This window comes from Phalacrocorax aristotelis, chromosome 21, assembly GCF_949628215.1.
Source record: "Phalacrocorax aristotelis chromosome 21, bGulAri2.1, whole genome shotgun sequence".
NCBI lineage: Eukaryota > Metazoa > Chordata > Aves > Suliformes > Phalacrocoracidae > Phalacrocorax > Phalacrocorax aristotelis.
In genome coordinates this window covers 6,983,889-7,005,543 of record NC_134296.1, presented here as the reverse complement: position 1 = coordinate 7,005,543, position 21,655 = coordinate 6,983,889, and the positions used below count along the sequence as shown (strand labels likewise).

General features: G+C 46.1%; 2 long non-coding RNA genes across 2 annotated transcripts in view; one reads left to right on the top strand and one right to left on the bottom strand.

Annotated features, from left to right (window-relative positions):
• The window catches only part of LOC142067251 (uncharacterized), a 307,523-nt gene that overhangs the window by 8,506 nt on the left and 277,362 nt on the right, over window positions 1-21,655 (top strand). The window contains exon 4 of the long non-coding RNA XR_012663941.1: window positions 5,615-5,753. This is a non-coding gene — a long non-coding RNA (uncharacterized LOC142067251). The remainder of the gene's footprint in view (window positions 1-5,614; window positions 5,754-21,655) is intronic.
• LOC142067252 (uncharacterized) lies at window positions 6-5,881 on the bottom strand. Its single transcript, XR_012663942.1, has 3 exons — window positions 5,449-5,881; window positions 1,714-2,486; window positions 6-1,605 (listed from the first exon to the last, which is right to left on the bottom strand). It is a non-coding gene; the product is annotated as an uncharacterized LOC142067252 (long non-coding RNA).

The window sequence follows — 21,655 nt, the reverse complement described above, 5'->3', positions numbered from 1 at the left end:
GGTACCCTTATTTTATTACCCTGAATTGGTAAATAAGCAAACTTGTTCATTTTCCATCTGCTTAGGCTTGACACGTGATACTTACCTTCTTGCACTTTCACTCTCTGTCTCACCAAAAAGATAACAGGGGCAAAACCCCCAATTTGTTGTTGTTGTTACCCTCCACCATTAACCACTACCCCAAGGAATGGCTTGTTAAAGTCTCGGTTGTTTGGGATGCCCTGAAGAAAAACACTTCAGGAAAAGATATCGAGCTCTTTTTGGTTGTTTTGTATTTCAAGATAGCTACAGAGATGCAGTATTAGATGAGTAAGGAAAACACAGACACCTGAAACAGTATAGGTTTGGCTAGATTCTGTTTTGAAAATATGTTGTGGTCCTGTTAGCATAATGATTTGATTTGAAATAGAGTGTAACTTTAATTAACACGAAGCAGGGAGGTCAGTTTTTGTGAGATATCCATCACAGGGTGTGTGTAATGCTTAAGAATGAGCCTGGAAGTAAATGTCAGAAGCTTTGACAACTTGCACTGCTGACCAGAGGAGCTCGGCACCACCGTAGGTGGAAGCTGGCTGGCTGGCGTTCCAGGGGGCAAACCCTTCAGTGGTCTGCATTTGTAAGAAAAGCTGTCAGCAAGTAGTTTTTGAATGTTTTTAACGTCAGTCAGATAGAAGAGGGAGGGGGAAAGGAGGATTAGGCAGGCAGCTGAGAAATAATACAGGACAATAAATTCTTGAAATCTGGTACTAAATCTATCAAAGCAAATAATACGTCCTGATTGTAGGAGGACATTATTTGGTTCTTTGTTTTAAATTTGCCAGACCTCATTTTTTGAGGCATTTGTCTCAGGGAGGCGAGGACTTTGAAAAGGCAATTACAACTGGTGAATGATTAGTGTTAGATGTGACACTTTTATGCATCAAATATGTTTAGCTGCATTAACCTTTGAGGAATTCAGACTGACACCTTGAAAGATCTATCCTGTGCTCAGCCTGAAAAATCTAAATTCTCACTCAACTTAAATCTTATTTACATTCATTTTATTACAAAATAAATGGGTCTAAAATTTTAATGGAGTTTTGCCAGATTCTGAAGGCATTGTGGCAGGAGAGTTGGAAGGAAGCAGGTGTTGCTGGTGTGCGTCTTTAGAGAAAGGTCCTCAAGGGAATGCAGAGCGGGGCCTGTGCACCGAAACAAGGTTACATTCTGGTTTCTTTACTGGATATACCATCCTAGAGGGAAGAGGACTGAAAGCGATGAGGTTACACATCTGATTTATCCACATTAGCATTTAATTTCCTGCTAATAAGGTATTTAAGCCTTCCAGAAAGCAGCTTGTGGTCTTTGTAGACTTTTAATCTTTACATGTTATGCAGAAAGTAAGTACATTCTCAAAATGGGTTCTTACTGGAGACTTTCAAGAAATATTCAGGTTATTCAAACGCTCCGTGTACTGCTCCTCTCCGTTTCCCAGCACACTCGATCTCTGTTTGGATGTCTGGTTGTATCCAAATTTCCATGCAGTTCCCCTTCTCTGTCAGTGGGAAGCCGCTCTTCTTGTTGCTGATTCATCTCCATGTCTCTTGTGCTTCACTCCACTGAAATCTGGTTAGGTATGAGACAGACTCCGGTGGAATGAAGGACAACAGAACCCATGGATCATCCTTATTTCACTCGGGAAAACGCAGGCGAGTTTATTGCACGTTAACCTACCTTTTAGGGAAGCACAGCTGGGACACCTGCGAGGTTTGACTCTATGTAGGAGGCATGAAACTCTGCAGTCGGTGCTTACGGGGAAGCTATGGGCTAAAACTTTCATTTGCTCTTTTTTATTTTTTCCCCATAGCCCTGTTTTTCCATCACTGTAAATTTAGCCTGTAACAAAGTAGCCAGGGATGCCTTGTAATGTTAACTGTGGGAACAACTTACCGAAGGACAGGGCAATTCTCCACCTCTCGAAGGTCTTAAACTACCAGGAGTTTCTCCAAATTAAACGCTCAAGGGTTTGAGCTTTTATGGCTTTTACAAGGGAGGTCCAACGAGATAATCTCCATAGTCCCTTCTGGCCTTAAACCCCTGAATTTGCAAAATCCACAGAATGCCAGTAGGCAATTTTCTTCTACGTGCTGGTTCTTTTTAAAGACCTTTGGCAATGATGAGAATATGTTAAGCTACTACTTCCCTTTAGCCTAGATAGGGGAGAAATAACCTTACTTAGTCACAGCCCCACATGATATGGTAATTGGAGTCCACTCGCTCCAGGCTTCTTGTAAAGCATGGGCAGAGAGAGGAGCGAGGAGCACATTGCTTGTCCCGACGCGGCGCTGCCAGGCTGCCGCCGCTCATGCACACCCCTTACTGCATCTGTGAAATGGATTATGTATATGATGGGGTTGCCCTAAGGCACTATGATGATTCAAATAGTTAAGCTAAGCACTGTCCAAACCCTCTAAAAGATGTGTAGCCTCTTCCAAAGACCTTCCAATCTGTGAAAGAGACAAAAATAAAGAAAATTAAGACTGTTAGAAATATTTCCCCCCCAAAACCCCAACCCAACCCATTCCTGCATCTATGCAGTAAAGATGTTTCTGAGATTCTTGCAAAGTAGTCTGATTATAGATTGAAATAGCTTACTCTTTTTAGATATGTCCTGTTTTCACCTGTAAATTGATACTGAAGTCTAAATATAATGCATATACTTAGCATTGCGTGTTGTTTCTTATCTAAAGAATAAAAAACTTTAAAAAAAACCTACCCTGAAATACACAGATCCCATGAGTAAAGTGGAAGTTCACCATACCCCAGCGAGGAATGGCAAATATTGTTTCCACTTTGGGTGGCTTTGCTTCACAGGGACATGAAGCCAAATTAATGGGCCGATGCCACAGTTCCTGCCTCTTTGATACCCGGGAGAACCGGGACTTTCAAAGTGCCTCGTGAAATGAAGGGTCCGGTTCTGAGTGGCGACATGTGTTGCCAACTCTCCCATGCACTTGGGTAACTTAAAATCTTAACTTTTGATTTGCTTGTACTTTGCAGCTTGGCAAAAGGTGGGTTGGGATGCAGAAACTTGACTTGAGGATGAACTGAACTGCTTGCCTGTACTTAAGGGAAAAAAACAAAAGCCAACCCAGAAACCCCCCACTGTGGAGGTGCTGACAGAGGATTTAACAGAACAAATAGCTTAGGGTGTTTCTCTCTCACTTTTGCTTTTACATATAAACCTGCTGTCTGTTGCTGCATTGAAGCCTCTCCCTTCATTTTGTCAGGACATGTTAAAAGCATTTGGGTAAGTCCTGAGAAAGGGTGGCCTAGGCAGGAACCCATCAACTGAAATTCCTCTATGCAATCCTGGCTTACTTGAAATGCCTTTTATCAGGCAAGTTACAACGGGCTTTAGCACCATAAATGCCTAATGCACAGCTTCCAGCTATTAACCACTTCATGCCTGGAATTCACAAAACCAGTATGCCCAGGAGAGAAAATAGGCAGCTGCAAGGCTGGCTTTGGCTTCAGCTTCCTTCAGGAACAGCTCAGGTTATTAAGCTTATCAACAAAATCTTACATTAAAACAACGGTAATAAAAACTTGAAATACGAGCTCCAGGGATCCCCCTCCAACAGCTAACCACCGCTCAATCTTGAACAACGAATTTAAAGTAAATTAAAGGTTACCAGCATGTTTTGTTTTTTTTTTTTTTTTCCCAAACTTTTAATAAGATACCACTTGGTTTTTGCTTCTCCCTGGGGAGAAGCCTTGAGAGGCAGGCTGCAGTCTTTTGCATCTACCTGAGCAGCGGCAAAGATCTGCTGCATCCTCAGAAGTGGCAAACCTTTAACTAAAGGTCAGATAAAATTGTCCTGGTCTTCTCTGAACTTTAAAGTGAGCAAATGTTTCTGTATTTCTTTGTCTATAGGGGAACTAAGAGATCAAGATAGATGTTCTGAGCCAAGGCTCATTGCATTTGTTACATTAAATCGACTTTGCGTTAGGCCCTGTGATTCAAGCCCTTGAAATTTTCAGTGCGATGCCCTGCGTGCTCGCCGAAGTGCCAGTAGCTCTAATCCTGGTTAGAAAAGTATATAATAGTTTGTTTCACTGTAACATAAGCTTGTATTTAAAATTAAGCAAAAGTAAAAGCTGCTTTCTGAAGCTCAGATCTGACACCGCGTGGCTTCCAGAGGCAACACTCTTCTGCAACCCCTACTTGATCCAGGTGTTACGTCTGAAAAGGACTTTGCCTGGGCCTCTTCTAGGAAATGTTCCTACTCAGAGCATGTTCTGCTGCTCGTTCAGGCGTTTCCATTTTTCTGCCTTGCTCCAGTGTTACCCTCAGAGTTTTCCAAAGCCTTTGCTTGAAATTGGCTGCTACTAGTTTTCAGAGGGAAAACAGCTCTGCATTCCTCTTGATTTTCAGCAAGTTTTACAACACAGCAGTGAGTGGTTGGCTGCAGTTGGCTTTACCACTGTGCACTGCTCTCGGAGAAGAACCCGATTTTACAGCAGTAGCTGAGGCCATTTACAAAGCTCAGGATTCCCTGCTTTAAAAGTGAGTGAGAAGGCCTTTGGACTTTTCTCTTTTGCTGGTACGCAACAGCCAGCATAAACAAGGACATCCAGGAAGGGGGGGGGAAGCAACCTGAGCCCACTGGCTCCTCTGATCCCGGAGATAAGCTCTGCCTCTTCGGGAGGGAGCTCACCTACCCTATTAAATACTTCAGCATCTGTAATGCCGCACAGCAAGACTGGACTTTTGCACTTCAAAGTACTTAGCAAACTGGTCAAACTAGTGCAAGTTAAAACTTTCTCTATAAGGAAAAATAACAACCGTGACTACTTGCGTAAATATTTCGGGTTTTTTTCATGATATCTCTGGATAGGGAAGAAAACATTTTAGAAGTGATTTGCATAGAAAATCAAGAGAAGAATCAACTGATTGAAACTCAGCTAAGCTGTTAGATTGGCTGCTCCAGTCTGGTATTCACTGCACTAGTGTAAATCCAGAGGAACTCCAGGGGTTCTAATTGAATTACATTGTTCTTAAAGGCCAGTGATAACCACATAATTCTTGCCAGGTTAGGAAATTTTTTAGGGAATCTCTCCCTGTATCATCAGTTGCTGCTTTGAATAACTTTGCTGTTATTTATGACTTAAAATACCCATAGGAAATGGTGCAGAAGCTTGCATTTCTCCTTTTAAAAGCTGTTTCCTGGCCTCACTTTCCAAACAGCAAAGAGCGGCTGCTTTGATGCTCATAGGGAATGAGCAGCGCTTCTGCTGTATGAACGGTGTTAACGCACCTGGTTACAGCACCCTGCATCCTCTGTCCAGCGCAGCAGCCTTCCAGAGACACCACCTCCGTGCAAAGGGACTCCCAGCGCGACGCTCCCCCGCTTCACAACAGTTTCATACAATACATAAGAACACATGGTCGTACCGTTCACTCACCTGTCTCGGTTAACTAGGTACCAATCCCGTCTTGCAACTGCTTTACTTAACTTTAAACCAAAATAAAAAAAAACAAAAAAAACCTAAGGAGACAGGAAACTGTCTGGTAAATGAATAAATTCAGGGACTATTTCTTTTCTTCTTTTTTTGTCCTTCTTTTGAACAGAATCCCAGAGGAGGTGAAACGGAAGAAAATGAATGGTCCTTTATTCGGGTGGCACTGAGCGTTGGGATGCGCGGTCCCGCCGGGCGGACTGGCAGCGATGGCGAGGATGCAGCGGGGAGAGGTTTGCTGGGGAGGAGAGGTAGGGAGAGGAGCAGAAAGGCACACAGGGCACTCCTCATGCAAGGGGGGGTGGGAAGTAAAAAAAAAAAAAGTTCAGGGGATCTTAAAAAAGTGGTGGAGCGCAGAGGAGAAGCTCTGCCCCCTTCCAGGTGGTGTCGGCAGGTGCAGTCTTTATTTGGGCGCCTGCTCAGGAGGCTGCGCTCACCCGCGGGCGCAGCCAATGGAGAGGGCGGCGGGTGCCGGCTCCTCCCCGGGCCCTGGGGCCCGCGCCCCACCGAGGCGAAGGCTGGGACCCCACTGCTGGGTGGGGAGGCCGTGGCCATGTCGTGATCCGCCTCCCTTCCACCCCCCCCCCCCCCGCCCCCAAATCGGTTGGTTTTGCAAAAACCACTGAAACGATCAAACAGGAGCGGGCTGCTTTGCTTTTACGTCTCCAAAGTGTATGTTTCCAGGTGGGCTTGTGCTCTCAAAAGACTTACTTTTAAAAGCATTAATGCTCCAAGTGACCAGTTTGAAAGAAAACATCCTAATATTTTGTCAGATCAAATCGACTCCCTTTTGTATTTGCTTTTCTGTGTAAGAAGTACTTTGCCTTTCCAGAGCTGCTAAGGAACGGCAAAACCTGCTCCAGAGCTAGCGCGGGAGCACGCGATGCACTGTGAGATTGGGGCTGTAACGGAATCCCTCTAAACTAGTAATTTAAGCAGCAAAATGTGCCGTGGGGTATCTCCTTGCCAAGGATCTGGACAGAAGAACTTTGTGAAGCGTAGGGACGCTCTGTCCAAGGGCTTCAATGCAATGGTCTTAATTCCAGCTCTAAAGAAAGTTTATAGCGAGAGTCCTAGAGTTGCGTTGTATATTATATGAACCTGTCGAGTCTTTTTTTTTTTTTGTTTCTGTAAACCTTTCTCTTTGCCCTCCTTTTCCACGGGGTGCAGGGGTGGAAGGTGTGCAACCACCTGACTGGCACTGGCGGTGCCACGTGGGAGCAGGCACGGCGCTGCCAGAGCAGGGTCTGCCCTTCAGCCTCCCAAACCATTGCCGTGGGAGAGCTCTGCAGGCCAGGCTTGAGGTGCCTGCGCTTTGCATTTAGCAAAAGTACTCTGGGAGGCAGATTACTTCTGGATCTTTTAAGTCTACTAATCTGCACAAATCAAAATATTTCAGTTAGTTGGCCTTTCCAGTGGAGCAGGGTATACGTAACAAAGTAAACAAAAAAATTAAATTTTACGTCTTTATTTCTTTTTGTAGTGCTAACAACTTTCCACCGTTCTTCCCCACTGTTTTCCATGTAAGGACTGCACACGAATCCTGCTTTTCCATTTGTTCATTGGATAAGGCAGAGATTTTAAGTTCAGGCTGCTTTGGTCGCAAGGTTTGCTGCTTTAATGTTGATTGTGCTGGATTGCACTAGGCAGCAGTGTCCGTGGCGACTATCCACAATTACGAATTCAATGTTCTGATTTTTTTCTTTTTGCCACACAGTTTAAACGTGGAGGTGAACGTATCAGTCTCAGTGTGTTTGCTGGAATACTTCTAAAGCAAAGGAAGTCAGTGTTTTTCATGTGAGAAATATGTACTGAAGGTTTTCACTGTTCATTGCTTACTTTTATTTTCTCAGGACTGTGTGAAACAATAAGCCGAACTGTCCGTGATTTTGCACTACTGCAGGTGTTTGAAGCCAGAGCAGTTCTTTTAAATACAAATCAGTTCTTTATTTGTTTTATTTGCTACTGCAAAACAACAAATACCTTTAAAGTTTACCACTACTACTGTCAAGGACAGATATATTGGGACTGGCTGTGGCATGGATAGCTGGGTGGGAATGTCATGTTGCCCGATAATACCAAATCATTTCAACTATCCGTTCCCTTAAACTTTCAACACGTACCTGTTAGGTGGAAAAAGCTGCTAACACATCATAAAACTGCTGCTGCAAGCTCTTGAACCCTGCTGATGGAAATGTGTCGGGATGGAGGCTCTTCCCTGCAGTATCTGAAAGGCACATTCCACCGTTTGGCTTCCAAGGAGGAAACCTGTGTGGTCTTGAAGGCTTGTCAGCTTTGACCTCTAAATTTGTCCAATAAATGGAATCAAATTATTTACTTGGTCTGCAGGTTTGAGACATCAAACACAGCAGAGGAAAGCTCAAGGCCACGTCTCCTGAAATTGCCCACTGTAAATTCAGTCCACAAGCAGGCGGAGAATAATTACTTGAGGGTTTTCCCCCGTTCACCTCCAAAGGTTATTTATGATTGTGAAAAACATCTTTATAAAGCAGCTGCCTACATAGGGGTAAAGATTACATGGAGCCCACAGACTGTGCATTCTTAATATTTCCCTTCACAGAAAAATGAACCACAGAGTAACACTGTGTTTCACTTTTATTTTGCCTGGTTTCTTTGACTCCGCTGTGCTGCAGCGTAACCGGCCTTCCCGCGCCCTTCCCCTGTGCAGCACTTACTCTCCCACATGCATAAAAGGAAAACCATCTTGTAACCTTTCTGAAGTGAAGCCAAAAAACCTTGTTTGATCATAGGGAGTCATCTTCCCCACTCTTTTCTCCTGCAGCCTTCTCAAGGCGTAGCTGTGGTGAGACCGGTAGTGTTTGCAAGTCGTCCGGGGGAGCGCGGTGCAGTCGTGCTCAGCGCTGACACGAGCATGTGCGTTAGTGCGTTTCATCAGCTGCTGCTGTCTCTGTGGGGACGAGCGTGTGCTGAAGCTTATTGCTGTGGAGAGCGAGAAATACTTGTTACAAAATTAAGACTTAAAGCTCGTAAGAAAGTCTTTGCGTTCCAGAACAATAAAGGGGAAAGACTGGGACTTGCTGAGGTTTCTGTGAGATTTATTCCTTTACCATCACCTAACCACTTGTTTGAGACTACAGCTCTATGATTTGAATTACTGATTAGTGTTACTTCTTTTTAAAGCCTGCTTCACCGGTATTCTTGCTTTCTGATGGTAGCTGCTCAGAAATGTATGTTCTCGTCTCCATCACAGCAATACAGGAAAGATGTAGGGTTTCACCTTCCAGATGAGATCTGCTCACCCCTGGCAAGCAGGCGTCTCAGAGGTGGGACAGGGCACCTACAGCAACTCGAAGCATCTACTAGAACTTGCAAGGAAAAAGGCAGAGCATGCCAAAGTGGCATTAGATCCTGAATGGCTTGATATAGGCAAGACTCTAATCATACTCCTCATTCAGCATAACATCTGTACAGAGGTCGATCAGCTGGTGACAGGTTCCAGTAATTTTATTTCAAATATTCTCAGCCATAATTGCTCATTTGCAACTTGCAAAGAGAAAACAGATTACACCAACTTCCCTTGTCATCTTCACCCCACCCCCAGGCTCCATGCAAGCTTCCTTTCTCCCTTTCACTTCCAAATTTTAAAAGAAAACACTGCCTCTGTTCCGTTCACTTTCCCCCTTTGGCAAGGGTTGGCATGAGCTAGCACACCTCGTTCTGCAGCCTGGTTAAGTGCCTGGCTCTTCCACATGCATATGTTTGGCTCTCCCATTCCTTTGGAGGCCTCCGATTCGGTGGCAGCGTGTATCCTTGGCAGTCCCGTGCGTCATTACTGAGCCTGCAGGAGAGCAGGAAGGCTCCCAGCTCCCTCGCCGCGATATCTGGGGAGCGGGACTCCTCCTGTGCTCATGTCCTCGCAGCCTCTGGTTGGGGGGAGCATACGGCAAAGCAGGCCAGAGCGCGTAGGGTCAGTGGCTGCTCTGAGTGAAGTCCAAGCGCGCCACAAATAGCGGGTAGCGTGTCCAATATAGAGAAGGTACAAAAAAGGTGCCCGCGGGTGGGCTGGATAACTCATGGAGCCGGCGCTCTTTGCAGAGAGCTCCCTGCACAGAGCTAGAGGTGCTTTCAGCAGAGCTCCTCTCAAACTGAACCGGTGTGCAAAGAAATACGCGGTAGCGTAACGGAGCTTTCCGTTCTGTTACGACTTCTGAAAAAAAAACCCCAAAATTCAGACTTTAGAATCTTTTGTCCAAGTTTGGTTTTGCCATTTTCCTCTTGTTCTGTCATCACTAAAGTAAAACAAAACAAAAAAAAAAGGCAGAAAAAGAAAAGGATGGAAAATAGAGGAAGAAAAGTTTTCTAGGAGACTTAATTCTTTCTTTGCGGCAGGAAACATTTCCATGAAAACATTTGCTTCTTTAAAAGAAGGGAATTTTTGAGGAAAAAGTTATTTGTATGTATCTTTCTTGCTCAGCTTCACTTCATTGCTTCAGAAGGTACCGTTCACTTAAGACACCACTGAAAAGAGCCAACAAGCTGTAACCTGCTCTCCTGCACTGCTATTTCTGGGTGCCACGTCCGTGTTTCAACACAGCACTCGGGGCTTAGGGAAGGATGCTGGTGACACATCCCATTAGCTCTGTATTTCCCACCAGTGTTTATGGGATGGCAAACTAAGGCTGAGTTTAAGAGCATGCCTGCGGGTGCTGAGACAGTGGAAAGGATCTTTCTGCCTTTCCAGTAAAGTAGAAAATTGGAAGCATTGCTGTTTCTTCCACAGTGTTTTTTCATTTTGCTGTTTCAGACTTGCACATTCTTGGAGGTATCAAGTATTAACCTGCTAAATCCTGATGCGTTAAACCAGGAAAAAGAAGGAATCACAGCCTTTAACTGTAGATAAGATGGTCTCTTCTGCTCTTTCAGTAGAGAGAAAAAAGCCCCCACACAGCGTTAATGCAATGCAGGTTTGTGTTGGGGGTGAAATAGTGACTTTTAACAGGAACAACTGAAAAAGGACATAAATCTGAGCATTAACAAAGTGCCGAGTCTGAAGCGGTTGGTGGTGCAGGTGTCGGGATGCAATTGCGTTGCTGAAGTGAGCGAACATGGACATGAAGCTCCTTGAGAAGACAATGGGGCACCTCCGTGCCAACGTATCGTCTCTCACTAGATGATGTGCTGCTGTGAATGAATTTCTGTGTAAAAACCGTGTGCGCTGCCAATGTGGCTGCACCGATACAGGACGGGTGCAGGGGCCGAAGCTGCCACGTCGGCTCACGCCACTGCTCCGGAGCACCTTTTGGGGGGGAGGAGGAGACTCGGCAGCTGCTGCCCCATCTCTGCTAAGGCTTTCCGAAGGGGCTGTCACAAGGGAAGGGCTTAAATAACCTTCAAACAAGATCATTAAAGATTGATGATACCTTAATTGTAAAACAGTATCCCAAGGCTCTGAAGGTAGCAGGCCTTTCCTCCTCTGTCTTTGAAGATAAGACAGAATGTCTGTGTTTTAATTACTGGAAGGTTACTTGTATTTTCTGTGTCTTGGAAGAGGTCAAAGCCTGAAATGTATAGAATTCTTGAATTTCTACTTTAGAACAGAACTATATGCTGTTAAATTTGTGCTTGGTCTTTAGATCCAGGTTTAAAACCAGCAGCGTTAGAAGAACAAAATGCAAGCTTCGGTTCTCAGTTTGTCTCTTCCCGCGTTTGTTACAGTTCTGCAGTAGCACATCGCTCCCTGGCTGGCATTTGTGGGTAACCCGAAAAGCCAAACCGCTCCATGCGTGGTGCAACAGGTCAGTGCGTGCGAGGTACCACACGTGGGGAACCGAGCAGACCAACAAGCGACCGTAACTCAGCGTTTTGGCTGGGGTAGCTCAGACTTGTTACTCTCGGTGAAAGACTGAAAAGTCTGTCTAAACCTTATTGAACAGAGATATTTGTGCCGAGAGGCGTGTTACAGGCCTGCACGCCGCAGAGCCGTCGGGCAAAATAGACTCTGCAGGCACAGGTCACTTCAGAATGAAAACTCTCTGAGCCCACTTGGGTCTGCACGCTTGGTTTGATAGCAAGAAGGCAGAATCTATCATCCTGCTGACAAGACTAATGCAAGAGTAAGTTAAAAATAAACCTTTTAAGCTGATGTATGTGGCCTAAAGCCACCAGCGCACTGCTGAGGAGTGTACTTTTCAGTGTTTAAAAAAAAATAAATAAAAAAATAAATAAGAAAGAAGTCTTAGCCTCTACCCTCACAGGGAATGGACTTTTAAGCAGAAAAGATGAAATTTCTGACTTCTCTATGAATTTTGATGCCGTAGTGCCCTTCTACTGCCCTGAAAGAAACATTAGGCGTTGTTTTAGCCGCCGGTCCGCGGAGGTCTCTGCCCCTCTGTAGGCAGGTGTGTTCGGAGAGCCCTGGTCGCCAGCTCCCAGGCTGAGTCTAGCTTGCTGCACGCTCCTAAGCGAACGAAAACTCTGATGGCAGAAATTCAGGGCTAAGGAGGGAACATATCATGAGGTTGTTATAACTGAGCCACAGATATGTCTATAGAGATTTTCGTAATTTATACTATAAAAATGTACAGAGAAACGTAGCACAGGGTGGAAAATTAAATTATGCAGAAACCTATTTCCTGGAAAATACGGAGGTAATATTATTCCTTCTGTTCTGCCGTTTAGAGCAACACAAAAAAGTTATATTCCACAATAACAGGTGTTTTAAAGAATCTGATAATGCTTGTGTGGGTGGGAGGGACAGAGGATAGCTTGTTTTCCAAGGAATCTGTGGACTACAGGCATGAGGATTTTTTTTTTTTTAAACTAGGAAAGCCATGAACAATAAAGCCAAGCCCTTTGAAAGCACTTCGGGTGTACATCTGTAGCAGCATGAACTGTAAGTCAGCAGTGTGTCTGAGGAAGATAAATGAATTATATTGCTGTAAACCCACTCTAACAGGAGACTCGGGCCCAAAAAATACACAGAGCCCCCACCGCCAGGCAGGAGTCGGTACCTTAGTTGTTACACCCAAATGGAACGCACTGCCTGCTCTTTCAGAAAGCTTTTCCTGAAAGTTGTTGGGTTTTAGTTTCATTCCTGTTACCTGGCTCAAAGAGGCCGTTCCTGGGAAGCTCTGTCAGCGTGCAAATAGAAGAAAAGAATATTGGATTTCACAATTCAGGAAACGAAGCAGTGCGAAGGCAGTTTTGCAGCTGGCAGGCTAATGCTTGAGCACGACAGCACGTTCGTAAGCAGGGTGTCGCAACGCGCGAGGCTGATCTTACGGTTTCAGAAGCAGCTAAGCCTGACTTCTACCGTCCTCATATGTAGGGCATGGATGGGGATGCTACTGGCAGGTCTGGCATTATTCACAGATACTGTTTTCTCCCAGTTCTTGCAGTTAATCTCTCTGTGATTCCATGCAGGCTGGGTTTTGTTTCCTGCGGTGACACTTTGGTTACCTTTAGCATGTGCCGGCGTGTTCCTTCTGAAGAGGAGCGCAGAGAGCCGTGGCCGTGCCCCTTCTGCACCAGCTTCGCAATAATGCATTTGGTCACAAACACCTTTCAGACCCCTAATCCTGGGTTTGCTCTCCTGGTGGAGCACAAGCTCGGGGGGAAATCGTAAGCTTTGCTCTGCTGTTCTGTGCAAAGGGGCACGTCAGCCTGTCGTGAAAAACTACCTGCACTGGTGAAGAATGTTTATCCCTCAGTTTGTATGCAACAATTTTTAGATAAAGCAGTGTTATTCTGTACTTGTGCCATCTTGATTGTTTTCTGGGAAACTTAAGGTTTCTTGTGAAACGGTGTGCACTGCTGCACGGGGATTATGCAGTCGCTGCTTATGAGGACGTACGTGTTCACAGAGCAAAAGCACCAGCAGTTGTTCTGACTTTGTCCTTAAAAAACTGCAAGTGCTGACAAAGCTGAGTTTCAAAATGTAGTAGTGAAAAAATTTATTTAGTTTGGGTAAGTAACCTTGGCTTCTGGAGGCTTTTTCATAACATTCTAGCATTTTCTGATATTTTTTTCTAAATCCGTTTAACTGATAACGTTAAGAAGTCAGGATGTGGCAAAGTGATTTTTTTAATGACTTGAGTGAAGCTGCAAATACCGAGAAATGCGTTTTCTGTTCTGGGTTCTTTTTGCATTTTTACTGACTAGAAGCAGGAAACAACTCCCTTAAAGTTTCTGCAGCCATTGACTGTGCGTCCGCTTGTGACCGTGTGCCGGGGCAAAGGTCTCTCCTGGCGTTTGGCATGTGCAATGAAGAGAGACCCTCGGAGAAGTGGCCGTGTTGAGGGCAGACAGAGCAACGCAGCTCCTGGTTCGGCCCGCTCCCCCCTTTTACCCGTTCCCCGTGACCTTGGTGCCCATCCCCAGCATCTGCTCCCCACCGAGCTGGCTTTGTGGGGTGCGCACGTTCCCCGCGCTCGCTTCCCGGTGGGCCAGCGACCGACCTTCCTGTAAGGCGGCTGCTGGGAGCTGTTCCAGCACGCCAAGCTGCAAGGCTCTGTCAACTCATTCCTGGCCTTTTGTCTGCAGCTTAGAGTGCAGTTTGTGAGTAACCCGAGCCCTTCCCTTTCCCCGACATGAAGGTACATGCTGGCTTATCTGAGCAGCAGGTCCAGCCTGGGCCAAGGACACGCCTTTGGGAACGCTCCTTTCTTCAGCCTTATTCAGCTTTGCATTGCCTCGACTTGTTCTGCGATGCTCTCTAGGCTAACAGCGCATCTGTGAGCGAACCCCACGTGTGAGCTTTCTGTGCCTGGTAATGCCCGTTCAAATCTCAAGGAAAATGACTTAGCGTCTGAGCGTAGCCACGCTTTGGTCGGTTGGTGTGCCATGGACAATGGCTTCTGGAAAGCTGGGGCAGCCCAGACGCTGTCGTGGATAACGTGTACTCATGTGCACGGAACTCGGCTTAAGTTGGGTGTGTTAAAGTAACACCCAAGCCCATTTATATGGTGTCCAAATAAATAATTTTTAATTTGAGGCTTCATTCTTCTGACCGAGCCTAGTACTGGCAGCGTTTAGGAGCACGCACGTGGAGACTGGCGGCAGCTTAGCACAGGCTGAAATTTGAAGCTTGCTGCATTGAAGGGAAATACAATCGTTTCCATTTCTGTGTCTGGAAGTGACATCTCCAAAGGCAAAATCACTGTCTTGGGGGGGATGTCTGAAACTCTGGGTGAAGGGAGGCCCCATGCAAACCCTGTACCATATCCCACCTGAAAACGCCAGGACGAGGTGAAGGGCAGCCGGAGGCTGCACTGCAGGGTCAAAGGCAGTGCGGTTCAGGAGGGGCTCGGGGTGAACCGGCAAGTCGGGGCTCTCAGAGGGGGTTCCGACAGCTCCCTCCTGTCTTCCTGCATGTGGGAACGATTGCGCCCTTCTGTTCAGAGCTCTATATTGAAATAAGAGATGGATAATTTTAATCATTCTGCATAATAGCTGATGTTCTGATCTTTATGTAGATTGGGGGGAACAGAGGAGTATTTGTATATGCGTGGCTTTAGTTGAGCAGGAGATGAAAGGGTTCAGAGAAGTATTTAAAGTATATGCCTCAGCTTTGCTGGAAGTCACAGGGACTGAGGCCTAGCCAACACTAATAATGCTAATTTAATTATTTTGTTTAGAAGTGTGATGTTTTTACCAGGGTAGTTACTCAGACGCATCCCCACGGGTGGTGAGTTGCAAGCCCGCCTCGCTCCAGCGGGGCTCCGGCTTGACAAAACCGAGTCGTGTTAGAAACCGCATCAGCGAAACACCAGACCTGCACACGCTGCGCACGGGCTTCACTGGTTTCGGGCTGGGGTAGCTGGGGCAATAAAGAAGCTCTGTTGGCGGGGTCTGAAGCGCGTGGTTTAAGCCGCGCACCTCTCAGAGCGCTTTGCTGCGTCGGGACCGGGACGGCCGGTATGTGTTAGTAAGAGCCAAAGCACCGATGTGCTGGTGGCCACCTCTGGGGGCTTGTGGCTCCCATTTTAGCTTTCCCTGATGCCTTCTGCCTCTCCCAGTGTGGGATGCATAGCTTCAGGGCACATTCACTCAAAGAACAAAGTCTACCTAAGTAACTTTGACCACACCTTGGGAAAAAAAAAATTAAGAACGGCAAGGTAGTCTACTTGCAAATGGTGGGCTGTTATTACCTTCCAGCAGCATGTAAGCAAAAGACATAAAATGGGCGCTATGTACTACCGATCCTCTCTTGCATTATTTACTGTTGCGATATGTATTCCCATGCTCTCCTGTCTGAGGTGACATCTCAGCTCTGGATTTTTGATGAAGACAGTTATAATGAGACAAAGGAAGAGAGGCAGCTTAGGTTTGATTTGGATCCTTTTGCCTTTTTAAAAATTGAAGATTTCTAACTCTCAGCAAAATCCCTACCACGTGAGACCATGTTTTACATTCTGCCTGTTTGCAGACCTGATATATAGGGGTTTTATGCAGAATCCCAGCATGTCATTGTTCTATTAATGATTGAGTGAGGAGCTAGCTTGCCTTTCCTGATGCTATCTTGTATTTCATGTTCTGTGAGAGCATTTGTGGATGTGTAAGTAACCGATGTTAAATATAAACATGCTACTTTAGGGAGTCTGTCTCATTCAGCGAAGAATGAAAGCCGTTTCACAGTTAGAAAGTCTTTTTTTGTTTGTTTGTTTTTGGTTGACTTCATTTAATGAACAGTGAAAAAGTCTGTACTAACTGCTGTAAAGATACAAGTGGTTTATCTTGACTCGCATGGACAGAAGGTAATTTTGCAGACATTGTAGGTGTTCCCAGAAAAAAAGCCAGGACTCGCTGCCCCCCACCCCACTGAGAAAAATGCAGAATCCTTCCTTTGTCCCTGCAAAGCGGAGCCGTGATGTGGCTGCAAGAGGCTGTTGTGAGAGGATGAGCACAATTTATCTCCTTGTCTGTGTGTGCCAGGGCCGGCTGCAGTTTTATCTGACACCAGTCTGCCCCATTGAAGCTCCTGTAGCTGAATACCTTTTGAGGGAGTTATTCCAGATCTCTACCGGCACAAGGAAGTAGAAAGTCAAGCTGAAACTATGCAAGTATTTTCATACCCTGCCTCTGCCTGGGGCTTCTCGTGGCTGAATGTGGCGTTGGCTGGGAGTAGGTCAAGTGGCACCTTTGGCTGAAGCTGCAGAAAGTCGAGGCAGGATGAGGATGGGACGCGGTCCCTCTGCGGGCTGCCAGGCTCTTGGCAAGGGCTTAGACCTGCTCAGGGAGGGTGTTCGCAGCGGGACCCGGCTGTGCGCCCTCCCCGGAGCGCGCTGTGTCACCCACGAGCTCCTGGGTGGAAGCAGCGGCTCCGTTGCTGCTCATCTCACCTGACCTGAACAAGTGGCGTTCTTGCGTCAGGACGTGTCTGCCTGTCTGTCTGCCCAGGTCAGATGAAAAACCTCCTTAGTGCCATATCAGAGCTTGGTGCCCCGGCACCAGGCAGTCTGTTGCCCACCCCGAGCCAGGTCAGTGACTTGAGAAGACCCGCTGCATACATGTATTTGAAGGTGATATAAACCCGCTGCATACATGTATTTGAAGGTCATATAAACCCGCTGCATGCAAGTATTTGAAGGTGATATAATGGGGTCTTTGGCTGGTCCTTGGCTTTGTTACCATTTTAGAGCATCTGCCACCGATTTCATGAGACCTTCTGTTTTCAAACAAATCTGAGTACAAGCGCTGCAGGTCCACGACTCGCACTGTGCAGCAGCGTTCCTTCACTAGGCATCCAGCAGCAATACCACAGCTAAACTCTCATCCACTTTGAGTTAGTTTATTTTTTTTATCTAGGCAGCAAACATGAAGCAACTTGCTTCATCAGTGTATTGCTCTGGAATTACTGTAGCAGAGGCATCAAGCAGCCAGGGGAGCCTGACATCAGTCACTGTCTTACAGGTATATTCAGTTTCTCAATCACATGCAAACTGTTCTTTGTCTGTACTTGCAAAAGCTCGCAAAGCCACTGACTTTGAGAAGCCGATATTCCCTCCTCCTGCAAAGCTGAAATAAACTAGACCCACCGGATCCCACATTTGTGTTATTTATAGTATTTTCATTCTCTGGGTAGTGCCGTATCTGCCTACAAGCGTGCAGTGAGCTGGTCTGCTTTCGGGCGCTCACTGAGAGCTCCGCACCAGGCTGCGTGTCGGACGGTGGCATCCCCGAGGTGGTGGAGCAGTGTTTGGTGGCAGCTGCCCGGGCTCGGGTGGCGGTTCTGAAAGGCAGAGCGGAGCTCAGCGTGCACGTGCGTCGCACTCCGATCTTGTTGACGTCGCCGGGAGGGGTGTATGTGGTGTGTAAGCAACACACCGCAGATAAGCAACAGCTCTTCCTTGGGGGACAGTCTCTGCTCGTGGCTGGCCTTGTTTACTATCTGGTGACTCTCTTAGGAGCGTTATGTGAGTAGTTGGGGAGCAGTGATATCGTTTCACCTTTGCTCTGTGTCTGTTCTGAGAAAAGTCTGGTGAGGGAATAAGAGATACCGATATTTGTGTCCCTGCTGTTCATTTTTCCCTCTTGCCAGCATGCAGAGGTATGGAATACAACGTGCAGAAACATTCAGTATGTGCATACATCCTTGGAGGTAGCGGGCAGCCAGGCAGGTTCCTGAGGTTAAGAGCAGGCACACAGACCTGAGGGAAACAGTCCCTTTTAGTTTTGCATACATCCAAATATCTAAATAAAATGTTGGTCCAATAGGTGTTAATGAAGGAATAAAAATCAGTACTTAAAACCCCACCAACCAGGAAAAGCAACCAGTATTTTCAGGTTTAGATAAATACTGAAAACCGCCCTGTGATGGGTAGGATCACCCATTGGCCCACAGATAGCACGACCTGTGGGATGACACAAGGTAGTCTGGGAGCCTGTTTTTCCTCCCGAGTTCTGTGAGTGGAGAACGTTTTAAGGGGTTCATGCTCATTTGTATTTTAAAGCTTCTTATTCCGAAGTGCAAGACCAGGGGCTACATCTTCAGCTGGCATAAATCTGCCTGGCTGCATGGAGATAAACTGATTTACGCTGGCTGAAGATCTGGCCCTGGATGTAAGAAATGGAAGCAGGTGGATGTAATTTCTCTAAATTTCCACTCAAGCTGCACATGCCTGGAGCACCAGAAATTGAACGGCACTTTCCCTAAGAGTAAAAAAGTTATTAGCTTCATATTTGTGTTAGTGCTTCGCTGCCCTCCCTCTTGACTTGATCATCACCCATAGCCACGGGCTGTCTCTGGCAATGACTCTGTCTCCCCAATAAAATTAAAAATCAGTTTTGTTTCATATCTTTTTAATAAGACGTGTCCTTTTTAATAAAGGACTCTGCTCTTTAATGGGTGATGTGCTGATGAACAGCAGGCTCAGAGATTATTGCATTTCCCTCATTTGAATTTCTCTTTCTGCATTTCAGCTGTAACAATAAAGCTAAGTAAAAATCCCCAAAGACTCTGCACATGCAGCACAAACACTGTTTTGCCCCCACTGCTGGGTTGAATTCGATGCCCAGTGTAAGTGGATGCGTGGCTGACATTCAGTTTGCTGTAAGGAATAGATTTTATTCTTGAATGTACAATATAGGACCGAAGAGAGGCAGAGGTTCAGGAACATACAGTCCAGGTCCACAACTTCCACGAAAGTTAAGGGCATTCTGAGAGCTGAGGATCTCCCCCATCACAAACAATAATGCCTTTAGCATAAGTGCTCATAAAGGAAATAAGGATAAGGCATAACGATGTGCAGGAGAGAAGGAAATATTTCGGTGGCCACTGGCTGTGTGCACAGAAATACAGGCACGCACAGCTGCTCACCACCATTCGCTTTTGTTTTGCAGGGTAAATGAGGTCAGTATCTATTTTCTTAACTCTTTTTTTCTCCCTTGTTCAGAATTATTTCATCTGCAGTAAAGTGCTAATCCTGCAGCAGAATCAGAGCACGCCCTTGGGTAGGACAGCCTCACGGTTTAGTTTTTACACCACAGCTGGTATCGCTCCAGCTGTTGTAACATCCCCTGGTGTTTATGGTGCTTTATATCCCAACCGTGGGTCACAGCTTTGGGCTGCAGACGGCCACCACGGGCCTCGGAGTGGCGGCACACCTGGGACGCGAAGAAACTCTGGTGGGGTTTGTTCTGTCTCTCAAGCGTGGGCTCTTGGCAGAGCTAGTCTCAGCTCCTTGGTGCTGCCAGGCAGAAGGCTGACCCAGGCAGTGAGAAGCGGCCGCTGCTTCCCAAGGGTGTCCCGCCAAAGGGAGTGGAGCTGGGGGCAGGCGCCGTTTGACAAAGTTTTCAGCAAAGTTTTTTCTTATCCCCTGAAAAGAGAAGTCCAGTTCAATGAGCTCTTAATGACCTGAAAGTGATGAAGAGGATGGGATCCCTGGAGGCTCTAGGCTCAGGCTGCTCTCGTTGCTCTCAGCGCATCCACAGACATGCCAGGCTAAAAAGTTGGGGTAGAATTAAGCAGTTTCTTTGTCTCTTAGCATACTATTTAGTTATATGTCATACACTTTCCTTTAAAAGAATGAGAGCAAAGAACATTTCAAAAGCAAGTTAAAAAAATAATTTTAAAAGAAGAGATCATTAATTTGATTTCTAAAATCTTGTCCAGAAATTTTTTTACAGGATTCTATTTGATTTTTATCGCAAAATCAGTTCAGTGGTGTTGAAATTAATTTGCAAGGCTTTGATACTGTTAAATTATACTGGGAACGTCTTTGGTCAAAATTACACGATCTATTCCTCAGCACAAAAGTCAATAAGACTGTATCTCTAGCCCCAGAAAAAAAGACAAAGGTTAAATTCCAGGGATTTGCTGAGTATTAATTTTGCTCAAATAATATATGCAGATTTCCTGCCTCAGAATTGTTCCAAGTTTGAAGAATCAAACAAAATCAAAGGCCTCTCGATGGTTGGCTTCTTATATTGATTCATTTATTCCTGGGATCCTTTCAAATGCAGACCTGAAGTAACTTTATGAGCCAGATTTTTTTCAAAAGCGCACCGTGAAACCGGAGGAGTTCAGGGGCCTTTGGAAACAGCACGTTTATATCCTGTCCCGTAATGTGTGTGATCTGGTTTTCTGGAGAATGACACTTTTGGGTGGTCGGCGTCCACCCACCTGGGGGTAGATATTCACAGAGACCCATGGTCTGTATCGGGCTGGGGTGTTGTGAGAGGCTCAGCAAATGCGTGCAGCCATTCCTGCTCTGGATGGGTGAAAATAATAATGCTGTTAATAGTAGGAAATGGGGCCAAAGGGGACCTTATCCTTAGCAGAATGCAAAATAAAATATAAAAATAAGGAAGGCTGGGCCTGGGCACACGTGGCTCTCCCGAGGTTTCCTTCCCAAAGCCATGCTCTTGGTTTCAGAGCAGCACACCAGAAGATGCGCATCCTTGGGGCAGGGATTCTCCTTCTCCCACAGCGGATTCTGGGGGGGATAAATTTATTCACCTCTTGAGGCAAACAAGGACAAACGCCAGTACTGTCAGGTGCTGTCTGGGTGCAGGTCACTCCAGAGCCTGGTTCCCTTTCCTCTTACATGGGTGTAAATTGAGAAAATTAAGGTAACACAGCGCCAGGCTGTAACACTTGAGATTCTCCTGGGTTTGGGTGTATGTTCCCACAGCCCTGGTCTGTCGTCTTCTAGCTCTTCAGGGGGAACGAGACAAATGGGACACAGTGGGAGGATTCGTGCAGATTTTTCATTTCTTAATCCTGTAAATTAGACATGATTTTCTTTAAACTGTATTGAGAAAACGAGGCCTGATGCTCTTTTAAAAAAAGTAGATGGGGCAAAGGCTGAGAGCGGTGTTGCCCTTCTCCCTTCAGGGCAGTCTCATCACCCGTTTGCAGGTTGGATGGTTTAGCTGGGAGCAGACACCCTGACAGGCCCGGCTTTGGGTCAGGAGGCACCTGAACCCTTCCAAAAGTGAGCTCTGCGCCGCCCCTGCTCCTCTAGCCCGGAGAAGTCTGGAAGTGATAAAACCTTTCTTTCATTAAACCAGAACCTCCAGCTCTGCTGCTACTCGTGTGCTGTGGTTTCTGGGGTTTTCCAGCACAGAAAGTATAACTGTGGGCTATGTTTTCAGGGATGGCAGAGCAAAGGCGATACAGTTGCAGGCTTTTTGCATGCTTCTAATTCTTAGGCTTTTCTGTGCTGGTTCA